This window comes from Sciurus vulgaris (assembly GCF_902686455.1).
Source record: "Sciurus vulgaris genome assembly, chromosome: 3".
Classification (NCBI taxonomy): Eukaryota; Metazoa; Chordata; class Mammalia; order Rodentia; family Sciuridae; genus Sciurus; species Sciurus vulgaris.
In genome coordinates, this window is record NC_136463.1 from 64543377 (window position 1) to 64556401 (window position 13025).

The following is a 13025-nucleotide window of genomic DNA, read 5'->3' on the forward strand; positions in this document are numbered from 1 at the left end:
TTGTATATTAATGTTAATAAATATTCTGCAAAAAATGAAGTACAGAAAATTTAAATGGATATTTTTAACTCCTAATTTATGTATCTTGGTCAGCTTCTCTACAAGCTTACCTATTGTTTATATACATTATACTTATTAAAGTATACATTTGAAATTAAAAAAAAAAAAAAAAACAGTAAAAAGCAGAGAGAGTAAGTTTTTCCCTCCTTATGCTTTTTGTTCTATTCAAACTTCATGGATTGAATGAGACATGCCCAGGCTGGATTGAGCGATTATGCTTACTTGGACTAGCAATTCAAATGTTAATCTCATCCATAAACACCCTCACAGTCACACCCAGAATAATGCTTAGCCAAATATCTAGGCACTCCTAGCCCAGTCAAATTGACACACAAAATTTACCATTACAAGTCTGCCCCTTGTAAACTCAACACCCATATATATGTGTTTAAACCATATCTCCAAATAATCTCCATAATTTCCAAATAAAGACAATAACAAAGTCATAATTCTAACATTATAACATTATAAAACTACTCTACATGCATATTAACCTTTTTCCACAAAAAAGAGAAAAAGTCCTTGAGTGGTGTGTGTGTGTGTGTGTGTGTGTGTGTGTGTGTGTAGCATTGGGGATTGAACCCAAAGGTGCTCTTCCGTTGAACTACACCCCCAGCCCTATTTATTTATTTATTTTGAGACAGGGTCTCACTAAGTTGCTAAGGATCTCACTAAATTGCCAGGGCTGGTCTTGAACTTATAATCCTCCTGCCTCAGCCTCCTGGTGGAAGGCTAGCTGGAATTATAGGCATGCATCACCATGCCTGGCTTAAAGATCTTTATTTTTTTTTTTAATTTTTGTTGTCGATGGACTTTTATTTTCTTTATTTTTATGTGATGTTGAGAATCAAACCCAGGGCCTCACACATACTACGTAAGGGCTCTCTCTACCACTGAGCTACAACCCCAGCCCTTAAAGCCAATACATCTTATGTTACATGATAAAATAATGAGAGAGAGAGAGAGAGGAGAGAGGAGAGAGAGAGAGGAGAGAGAGAGAGAGAGAGGGAAACAAAGATATTTTAGACACACACACAAACATATTCATAATAAAATAAGGAAGAAACACCCATGACAATTACAGTCCTTTTTTTTCTCTAACTGATCATGTGGTGGCTGGTGTTTATAGCCACCTTCTTCATTACCTGTTCTCTATTCCCTTTGCCTTTAGAAAGCATGTCAGATGACTGGGTCTTTAACTGGTGGGGGGACCCAAATCTTTATTTCTGAAGGGTCTGGGCCATTAGTAGTGTTGTCTAGATTGGATTGCTATTTTTCATCGACCTTAATCACAGGGTATGGTAATACCAAGAAACACCCGAAGGGAGTTTCTGCATTCCAGATATCCTCTTTCTTACCATCACTGTGGGGATACTAGTGCAATTTCTGCATCAATCACCCAGCCAGCACAATAACTCCCTTACTTGTCTGTTGACTCATACGTGCCAGGAGTCCAAAGGAGCCAGGCAGAAGTCTTAATGTCTACTTCAGTAGAGACTATTGAACCTCCTGGTAGAATCACTCCTCCTGGAACTAAGACCTGTATGTAGGCCAGCAAAGCATAAAATTGTGGGAACGAGGAGCAAAACTTAGCTGGAGATTTAACTCAGTTGTATGGCGCTTGCCTCGCATGTACAAGGTCCTAGGCTCAATCCCTAATATCAAAACATTCAAAATTTAAAAAATTTTAAAAGACCCACTTTTGCTAGTGCATCATTAGGAATAAGGTGTGAGTACTGGCACTTCCATTTCCACCCTGGGTCCATGAATCCTATCATATATTAGATGCTGACTCAGAGCATATACAACCTTTTACACTGACCTGCAAGCTATTGCTACCTAACTGGCAATGTAAATGTATCTTCAAAAGGTCATTTCACTGCCTCTCAAGCCAGCTGTTTCCGAATGGTAGGGATATGATAAGACCAGTGAATTCCATGAGCACGGGCCTATTGCCACACTTTGGCAGCAAAGAGTCCCTTGGTCAGAAGCTATGCTGTGTAGATAAAATATTCCTAAATCCACAACTGGTAGTTTGGCAGAAGCAATTGCATACAGGGAAAGTTTAAGTGTCTACTCTAAGAAAGACAAAATGCTGCCCCTTCATGATAGAAATAGTCCAATGTCACAAATTCACCATCAGGAAGCTGGCTGATCACTTGGGGGAATGATTCCTTTTGGGGGACTCAGCGTTGGCCTCTGCTGCAGGTAGACTGGGCACTCAGCAGTGGCTAAATGCAAGTCAGCCTTAATGAGAGGAAGTCCATGTTGCTGAGCCCATACATGATCTTCTTCCCTGCCACCATGGCCACTTTGTTCATGAGCCTGCTGGGAATGCCAGGGGTGGCTGGGGGAACAGGATAATCGGTATCCACAGAATAGGTTATCTTACGCACTTGATTAAAATCTTCTCCTATAATCCCGATGGCTTGGAAAGCTGAAATAGGAAGATTGCGAATTCAAAGCCAACCTCAGCAACAGTGAGGCGCTAAGCAATTTAGTGAGACCCTGTCTCTAAATAAAATACAAAAACAGAGTTGGGGATGTGGCTCAGTGGTTGAGTGCCCTGAGTTCAATCCCCAGTACCCATCACCACATAAAATCTTCTGTTGAGGTCATCCTTTGGTGAGCATTCACATGGGACATAAATTCCTTTCTCTTCTTCCCTGCCCCCTCTCCTCCTCCTTCTCCTCCTCTTCCCAGAAGTCAATCCCAATATGTCTCCCTCAAATTTTTTTGTCACCAATTTTATGATCAGGCTTCTTCCAAGTCCCTGACCATTCAGCCAAACCACTGGCCTACAATTCATGAGAGGTATGTAAACACACATCGGGTCAAATCTCCTTCCAAGCAAAGTCAATGACTGGTGCACTGATTGAAGTTTTGCCCACCAGGAAGATTCCCCTTTACCACTCTGCTTCAGAAATGTCCCAGAAAAGGGCTTCAGTGCAGCAGCTATCTACTTTTGGGGATAAGACTCACTGTTGTACAAGCCTAACTTTATGACTTGGTGGATCATATAACATCCAGTTTGCAACAAACAGCTCAGGTAGCATGATAACTAGGTGATCTATGGCTAAGTGTTGGTCTCTACTAAGGCCCAGTACCTATTTCTCAAAAGAGTTGTTATTCATAGCAGATGCAAGGGCTTTCCTTCCAAATCCTAAGGGCCCTATACTGCAATTCACTTAAAGAGCCCTGTCAAATGCTCGGAAGAGCAGCCTATCACTTACATCTCAAGCACCATTGATATGCAGATCCTATGACCCCAATGTAGAGCAACTTGCATAGCAATCTGAACCTGGTGGCAGAGCCTTCTCTTGTTCTTGGGTCCCACTCCAAAACTAGCAGCTTGGGAAGCCAGGTGTGGTAGCTCACGCCTATAGTTCCAGTAACTCAGGAGGCTGAGTCAGGAGGAGCCACAATTCAAGGCCAGCCTCAGCAACTTAGCAAGACCCCATTTCACAATAAAAAAAATAAAAAGGGCTGGGGATGTAACCCAGTGGTAAAGCACCCTGGGTTAAATCCTCAGTACCAAATAAAACATAAAAATACCCGGGTGTGGTGGAGCACGCCTGTATCCCAGCGATTTGGGAGGCTGAGGCAGGAGTTGTCACAAGTTCAAAGTCAGTCTCAGCAATTTAGTGAGGCATTAAGCAGCTCAGTGAGACCCTGTTTCTAAATAAAATACACAATAGGGCTGGGATGTGGCACAGGGGTGGAGTCCCCTGAGTTCAATCCCTAGTACCCACCCCCGGTAAATAAATAAAATTAAAAATCAAAAAACCAACTGAACAAAAAAATCTAGCAGCTTGGGGCTGGGGATACAGCTCAGTGGTAGGAGCATGTACTTAGTATGACAGATGACCTGGACTCAAACCCCAGCACCAAACCAAAACACTAGCAGCTTTTCAGGTCACTTGGTAAATAGAAATGACACACTGAAAAAAAGAATATGTTGCCTCTGAATGTCTGGGCACCCCATGGCTCATTTGAGCTGACACATAAAATTAACTATCACATACAATGACATGGAATATCCCTAAGATTGAAGTATAAGAGCAAATAAGGTGGAGAATAGCAGGATGAACTAAATTATTATTTATAATTTTTTTCCTGTGTTATGGATTGAACCTAGTGCTTTACACATGCTAAGCAAGTGCTCCCCCTGAGTTATCCCTCCAGCCCTTACTTGTAATTTTTTAAGTGGAGAAAAAACATACACAAACCAATATAATGCTTATATATGCATGAAATATATCTGGAAAGAGATTTTAGAAGTAGTACAGGTTGCTTGGGGAAGGAACGAAAGACTAGGAATAGATGTGAGAAAAATATGCAAGGTACTATTCTAGTCCAAGAGAAAACAGTTTTGAATTTTTGATTAAAAACTTATTCAAAGGATAAGAAACTATAAATGGAGAAAGGATTTTAAATTTTATTTTATTTTATGTTTTGGCAGTGCTGGGGGATCAAACCTAGGGCCTTACCCATGTGAGTCAGGCACTCCTCTACTGGGGCACATCCCCAGCCCATGCAAAAGAAATATTTGAAGTTCAGCAGGACATCTCAAAACGAAAGAGGAAAAACATGTCTCTCACACACATACAAAAATTTCATTATAACCGCCCTGCTAATATAAAATAAACCTTCTGATGATAAAAGTTTTCCAATTCCACATAAAGAAATAATTGATTCAACAATATTGTAATAACTTGTAATTTAAAAATTACCCCATTTAACAGGAGTTCCCTGTAAAAGATTTTACCTGTAGATGAATGCTATATTACAGATTTTGCATCTGTTTTATCTTTTCCTTTTAAAAAGTTGGTCTTCTGGGCTGAGGATGTAGCTCAGAGGTAGAGCATTTGTCTAGCATGCACAAGGCCCTGGACTTAATTCCCAGGACCACAAAAAAAGTGGGTAGCTGCTCCTTTGTCGGTGATTCACTGATAAAGAAAATTGCTTTTGATAGGTGAATGAAGGAGAATATGGAGTGAGATTTGATGAAGGTCAAAATGAAAGAAGGAAAAGAAGGGCATTGTCCTGGATTATAGCAGAAGTGTAGTGCTTTCTTTTGGGCAGTAAGGTGATATGAAACTTTGGAAAGTCATGACGATTTTTCTTTTGTGCGTGTGTGTGTGTGTGTGTGTGGTACTGGGAATTAAACCCAGGGGCACTCTACCCTTCAGTTACACCCCCAACCCTTTCTATTTTCTTATTTTTAGACAGGGGCTTGCTAAGTTGCTTAAGTCCTCCCTAAGTTGCTGAGGCTGGCCTCAAACTTGTGATCCTCCCTGCCTCAGCCTCCTGAGTGGCTGGGATTGCAGACCTGCACCAGCATACCTGGCTATAGTTCTTTTTATTGTCCATTTCATCCCTTAGCAAAGCAGATAATTATGGGCTACAGTTTTTGTTTATTTGTTTTATTCTTTTGTGGTGCTGGTGATGGAACCCATGTATTACACAAATACTCCTCCACTGGGCTACACTCAACGATCTCTAATTCTTAAAGTCTCCTAACTTTTTTAAATATTTTTTTTAGTTGTAGATGGACACAATACCTTTATTTTATTTATTTACTTTTATGTGGTACCAAGGATCAAACCCAATGCCTCACACGTGCTAGGCAAGCGCTCTACCACTGAGATGCAGCTCCAGCCCCATCCTAAATCTTTTTTGACTTTCTTGTCATACATGCAAGGTGGTACGGGGAAAAAACATTACGCATATTTCCATTTCCTGCCAATGCTTTTCATATCAAATCTGAGGGTCACAATGTATACCCTTGATGATCATTACTGTGACTTTATTGCAGATACAGCCAAAGTATATATGATCCATTAACCAAGTCTGAAGTGGGTCCTGACAACCCACTAGACAGCCAGACTGTTTGCTACATTACTAACAGCTTTTGGTAAACAAACTAAAGCAACAGCACAAGAGATAGTAAGCAAATCTGGGTTGTAAGTATGGGGAGTACATAAAATTTCCAAACAATTATGGTCTGGAGGAAATCTGCTCCAGAATATTAGACCACCCACCAGAAACAGGCTAGAACCCAAGGATCTGTCACTGAAATTGCACAGAAAGCTTTTGTTCTCACCATGGCTTGTTCATAGGTCAGAATCAAAAACAATTAAGACATCTTAGGGGCAAATTTTTCTACATTTTATACTTGACTGAAGGCACAAGTCAAGGAAAGACATCTGGAAAGAAATGACAGGGTCAGAAAGTCCAACCCAGCTCTCAAACGCTAAAGACTATGAAGTATCAAGAATAATTCCGATTCATCACTTCTAGGTCCAAATGAGAATATCGAAAGCAGACAACTGGGAATGGAAACGTTCCAGTGAGAACTAAACTTGGACAGAAGCTTGTTGCTTCTTCCTGGGCAACAAGTTGTAAAGCAACACATGGAGTTTAGATTTCATCCTGGCACAGAGGAGAATTTTGAGCAGCAAACACGATCACATTAATGTGCTGAAGATGGTCCTGTGGATGGTCAGGAGAGAGCAAGGTAGGAGAGATGAAGACTGATTAAGAGGCTATTCAACTGGACACAGTGGCGCTCGCCTGTAAATTCCAGCTACTCAGGAGGCTGAGGCAGGAGGATAGCAGTTTAAGGCCTGCCTCAGCAACTTAGTGAGATACTATCTCAAAATTAAAAAATAAAAAGGATTGGGGATGTAAATCAGTGGTAGAGCACCCCTGGGTTCAATCCCCAGCACCACACACTTAAAAAACAAAAAAGTCTATTAAATAGGAAGTGATGGGCTTACACTACTGCAATGGCAACAGGTATGAGAAGGAAGAAGTCTGGGAAGACTTTTTTTCTTTTTTCCTTTTTTTTTTTTTTTTTGGGGGGGGGGGAGTGTACCAGGGATTGAATCCAGGGATACTTGACCACTGAGCCCTGGCCCTTTTTCATTTGGAGACAGGGTCTCACAAGGTTGCTTACAGTCTCGTTAAGTTGCTGAGGCTGGCTTTGAACTTGTGATTCTCCTACCTCGGCCTCCTGAACTTCTGGGATTACAGGCATGTACCACCACACCCAGTTTAAAAAGACTTTTCGAGTGGATGAAAGTACCATTCGGAAAACAGAAAGAACAGGTGTGAGGAGTGAAATAATTTCTAGTTTAGGTCCTTCTGCACCCAGCAGCCCCCTAGGCACTTCCACTTGTGAGTGAGAATAAAAAGTCATACCTCCTTGCAATTTAGCAAGACAGTGTCTCAAATAAAAAGGGTTGGGGACTTAGCTCAGTGGTAAAATACTCCCAGATTTAATCCCCAACACCAATAATAATAATAATAATTAATAATTAATAATATCAGGACATAAAGCTCTGGTTTGGGGAGAATGGTGAATAAGAAGGGAATTACTGATGACCTTGAAAAGCAGAAAAAAAAAGTCTGCCTCTGCCTAGGCCTTCCACTGAGCAAGCAAGCACTCCTGAGGCCCCCAATGGAATCAAGCTCCAGTCTGTCTCTATGTAGCAGAAGGGCAAACTGTGCTGTCACTGTGCTAATCCTGGACTTATCAAACTGAGTTGCTCAGACATAGCAAATGCCTGGTAGGGTCAGTGACTTTTTCCTCCCTACACAATAAATTGGCCTAAACCCTTGAATCCCAGCCCTTTGAGCAAGTCAAACTTACTTTCAGGATAGAGATGAAATTGGCATTGTGCTACCTCCTCATTCTCTTTCTGGCCTTCTGCCACAGCCTGAGGGATCCTGACACCAAGATGTGCTCTAATGTCAGTCAGAGAGGCTATTCGCCATCATCAGTGGAGCTCTAAGTAGTGTTACTACTTCCAGTGAGACTCATTGTGGACATAATACAGATAGTGGTCCTCAAAATATGGTCCTCAACCAGCAGCAAGCGTCACCTGGGAAATGTACCTCTCCACATTCATCCCAAGCCTGAATCAGAAACTTGATGCCCAGAAATCAAGATTCTTCTTCATCTCCTTCTTTTACAATGGCAATTGTTCATACTTATTGGGAGCTTATCGACACACTGTTCTAAGCACTTTGCAAAATCTCACAATGACCTTGTGCCTGCAGGTGCTTCTGAGACTCACTCAAGGCTCTGAGCCTGATATAGAATGGTGGTACTGGCAGCTTCCTGGACTGGCCTGGGACTTGGCAAGCCCAGCCCCCTACCAGGCCAAGATGCCCACTCCATGAATATGCATAGGTGATGCTGATACATGAGCTTAACTGTGGAAGACAGGGGGAGCCAGTGAGCACAGTGCCTCTGAGCTGCATGTGGGAGCACTGGTCCAAGCCAGTGGGCACCATTGGTCAACCGCAGCTCAGGAAACCTCAAGACTCAACGGTTGGAGGCCCGACACCCTCTGCCTTACTTTAGTCTTCTGTAGTCGACAATGTCAAACCCTGTCCTATCTGTCACTACATGCCTGTCAAATATCCTTTTCCAGGGAAGTGACTTCGGAGAGAAAAGCTAAGAGCCACTCCACCCACTCACATAGGAACGTGCAGCTCTGTGGTCTCCATCTCTACCAGGCAGGGTTTTGCCATCTCTGAGCTCAGGGCAAGGGGTTCCCAAATTGCAGCAGCACCGGCGGACAGCAGGGCCTCATTAGATCCCATCCATTTCTTCCTTGGTGCCCCAGAGACCCTCCAAGTAAGGACACTTCACTAGCTGGCACAACTATCTCCTATGTATCTGTGATGCTATCAGACTATGTACTACCCTAGCCCTCTCGAGTGCCTGATGAAAACTGTTTTGTGCAGCCTTCTGAACAGAATGGCCACTGTTTACTTAAAGGAGCCCTTAATGGTTTTTGGCCAACATCTTCTGAGAGCCCCAAGCCAGGCATACAGGTGCCTTGTTACAGTACTGCCTCAGGCCAGAGGTAAGATGTGTACTTAAGGGTCCCAGAAGGGTCACAGGTTGTCCATATGATGGGTCCAAAATGCTGCCATGTGAGGATTCATGGGAGTGAGAAATCCTCTCTACTCTCAAGTCAGAAACATTGGCATTTCCTGAGATTTTCTTGGATACTGTCAGGAATTCATTCCCTACTTTTCTGCCTCACTATCCCTCACTTACTGGTTTCCCCAAATAAGAGAAAGTGTTCTTGGTTCTCAAAATTTGACTGTAGCACCTCACATGCTGGTTAATGTTTAGTGACGGAGGCAACCCAGAGGCCCTGACTTATAGCGTTTGTCTATTTCAGTGGTGTAAATATTCCCATCAGGGCCAATTTCACACTACCAACATCAGGTCACTAGTCACAGCATTGGGAAGAAATGTGCAGCAGTCCCTCAGTTTATGGCATTTCTATCATACAGCTATAATAGATATAAATAACCTTACTAGATAATAGTAAAATGCAGTAAAATATTTAGAAAGTGGTGAGTTTTGAGTATACGTTAACTGTTTTTTAATACCTTTCAATTGTCTGTATAGAATTTAATTTTGAATAATGACTGTGCTTTACAACCAGTTCAAAAATTCCTGAGAATTATGACCAGGTAGGACAGGCTATTCCAGGGTAGCACCTGACCCATCATTCCTTCCTAACTGGCACCTTTGGCTATCCGGGTCTGCAGGGTTTTTGGTGGCCTTATATTAAAACTAGCACTCTGCCTTATATGACCATGTGTGATAATATTGTAGTGACTCTTTTTGGGGGGGAGGGTACTAGAGATTGAATTTAGGGGCACTTGACCACTGAACCACATCCCCAAACTTATTTTGTATTTTATTTAGAGACAGGATCTCACTGAGTTGCTTAGCACCTTGCTTTTGCTGAGGCTGGCTTTGAACTCCTTGTGATGCTTCTGCCTCAGCCTCCCCAGCTGCCTCAACAGCTGTTGGATTACAGGCGTGCTGCCACAATGCGGGCTTCGGGGGACTGAACCCAGAGGCACTATATGACAGCCCTATCCCATTTTATTTCTTATTTTGAGACAGGGTGTCACTAAGTTGTCATGACTAGACTTGAACTTGTGATCCTCCTGCCTCAACCTCCTGAGTTGCTGGGATTCCAGGTGTGCACAGTTGTGCCTGACTGTAGTAACTCTTGATTCCTAAACATCCTTGGATTTCACCTCCGACCTCCACTCCTCACAAGAGCATGAAGTTGTCCAGGTGATGCTGGTGTTTACAGTCACCTTCTAGGAGGCCTGCAGTACCTTATCTTTCCATGAGTTTCTTAGCCACCACTTGTCTATCCCCAGCTCCTAGCTGTCCTCTGATTTTGGAGGACATTGATCAAGACTCTTTAAATAGAGAATCACCTGTTCAGTGATCTGAACTATCATCTGTGATAAATCCCTTGCTACACAGCATCTACTGGACCATAACTGCTGCCAGGAACAGGACCATCAACATATCTCACTGTTACCAAAGTCACACACAACTCAAATTCACATGCAACATACGGCAGGCACTTCTTACCTTGGACTTCCTCATTGCATTCCAACTTGTGCTATTTCTTTACTTCTGGGCTCCAGCAGCCAGACAGCACCTGAGAGGACTGCAGATCAGGTAGGGGCTCACAGGCACAATCAGGCCTCCCCCAGTTCAACACACTAGCTCTCTGTACCACTACCATGAGTCCTTTGAGTGATTGGTCATCAATTCAGTATCATCTGACTCTTCTGTTTCCCTCACTGTGAACCCAACTCATCTTTAACTGTCCCCTGTTCTCTGACTTACTGAGATGCTGTTTTAATCCTGCATCCTTGTAACCAGAAGAGACAAGCTGGGGTGGAGAACCACGCTGTAATTTAAGAGCTCTTGGACTCCCAATGATGCCATGGCCAGATAATGTTCTGGGTCTGCTGGCACAGGTTCAGCCCAGGGAACAGACATGGAAACCCACTTCTCACATTCAGAGTGTACTTGGAGTGGGGGGGGGGGTGTCAGGTTTCCATCAGTGAAATCTATTTCACCTTTTGGAAGGAAATGGGGGAGGGAGACAGCAGATCAGTTTCTGTTCATTTGCTATCTATAGTCAGGGCTAAGGATGTTCTGTACAAGGTTCTCTACCTCATGTACCATTTTTTTTTTTGTAGTTGTAGATGGACAGCATGCTCTTATTTTATTTGTTTATTTTTTTAGTGAGGTGCTGAGGATCGAATCCAGTGCCTTACATTGCTAGGCAAGTGCTTTACTACTCAGCTACAGCCCCAGCCCCTGTCACGTACCTTTGATACACAGAATTTCTCCATCTGATGACTCAGTCCTCCATAAGGCAGACCTTTTCTTTGGGGTTTGATTATTGCTCTCTCCGACTATCCCATAGACTAGCTCTTTAGACCACTTATTGATTCCCAAGGCTTCCTTGCCTGGAGTCTATCTCAACTTGTCTCATTTCTAACTTTGGCTCTTAAGATCTTAGATCAGTGCTAGAATGCTGGTCTAGCATGTGCAAAGCTCTGGGTTCAAGCCCCAATACCTCAACAACAATAAAAAATCTTAGCATGAATCAGAGTCCTAGGCACCTCCATCACCTGGAAGGACAGGGTGGTTGGCTGTGTGGAGTCAGAAGTGCCTATCAGAAATGTTTGGTTCTAGCCAGGTGTAGGGGTACATGTCTGCAATCCCAGCTAATAGGGAGTCTGAGTCAGGAGGAAAGCCAAGTTCAAAGCCAGCCTGGATAACTTAGTGAGATCCTTGTCTCAAAATAAAAAATAAAAAAGACTGGGAATTTAGCTTAGTGGTAGAACCCCTCTGGGTTTAATCCCTGATATGGAGATGGGGATGTCTGGTTCTTGTGTCCACAAGGAAAAACTAAGTTGGAGATAGGGGTTTAGGAGTTGCTGATGCATTAAAAGTAGTAGTATAGATGTCATGCGTGTAGACGAGGCTGCCCAGGCAGAGAGAGAGAGCTGTCTAGTGGAGGGATCCAAGAGCACCAACAGGAAAGGGTCAGACAGAGGTGTCTGCAATGAAGTCTGAGAAGAGCAGCTGGAGAGGCTGAAGCAAAACTAGGAGAGAGGGGCTCTATTAGAACTGTGAAGAAACTTCAAAGGAGGGAGGGGTCACTGTGTCATATGCAGCTGAGAAGTCTAGAAAAATGAGACCTGAATTAGGTTTGACAACTGGGAAGTCACTGGGGATCTTAGGAATAGCTCATTAGTTAGCCTGGTGGGAGCAGAAGCAGGGGGAAAGCTTATGTCTATTATGCTTGGCAACTTAGAGAAGTTTGGACATCAAACAAGCATCTCTGCCTGTATTGCTCACCACCCTGTTTCCACATGTTTCTTAGTTGAGACACCCAAATAAGTTGCTAGTCTGAGGCTTGGGGTGTAGCTTGGTGGTAGAGTGTTTGCCTAGCGTGTGCAAAGCCCTAGATTCCAACCTCAGCACTGTGCTGGGCTTTGTACAAACACACACTGAGTCTGAATGAAGAGAACACTTTGGGACCTTAAAAACTACTGCAGGGTGGTTGCCAGAAGTTGAGTGGCAGCACCAATTAAGAGCAGCAGCTATGGGGATCCTGAACTCTCCAAATTTCAGTTTGCCCCCTTCAGTAGTGGCTTCTGCATGAGTTGACCCGGAAGTTGAATGAATATCCACTAGATGAAGCCCCCAAGGACATTAAGGATTATTACTACAATGGTGATTCTGCGGGACTGCCAGCTCACTTAATGTTGGAGTTCAGTGCTTTCCACATGAGTGCCCCCATGCCTGCACACTGCTGCCCTGCTGTTGGGGCACTGTATAACACTAATACACTTGAGTCTTTCAAGACTGCAGATAAGAAGCTCCTTCTGGAACAAGGAGCCAACGAAATCTGGGAATCCATAAAGTCGGGTGCTGCTCTTGAAAACCCTGTACTCCTCAACAAGTTCCTCCTCTTGACATTTGCAGATTTAAAGAAGTACCACTTCCACTATTGGTCTTGCTATCCTGTCCTGTCTTCCAGAGAGTGTTCCTCTCTCATTCAGGGGCCAGTGGGTTTGGATAAAAGGTTTTCATCAAA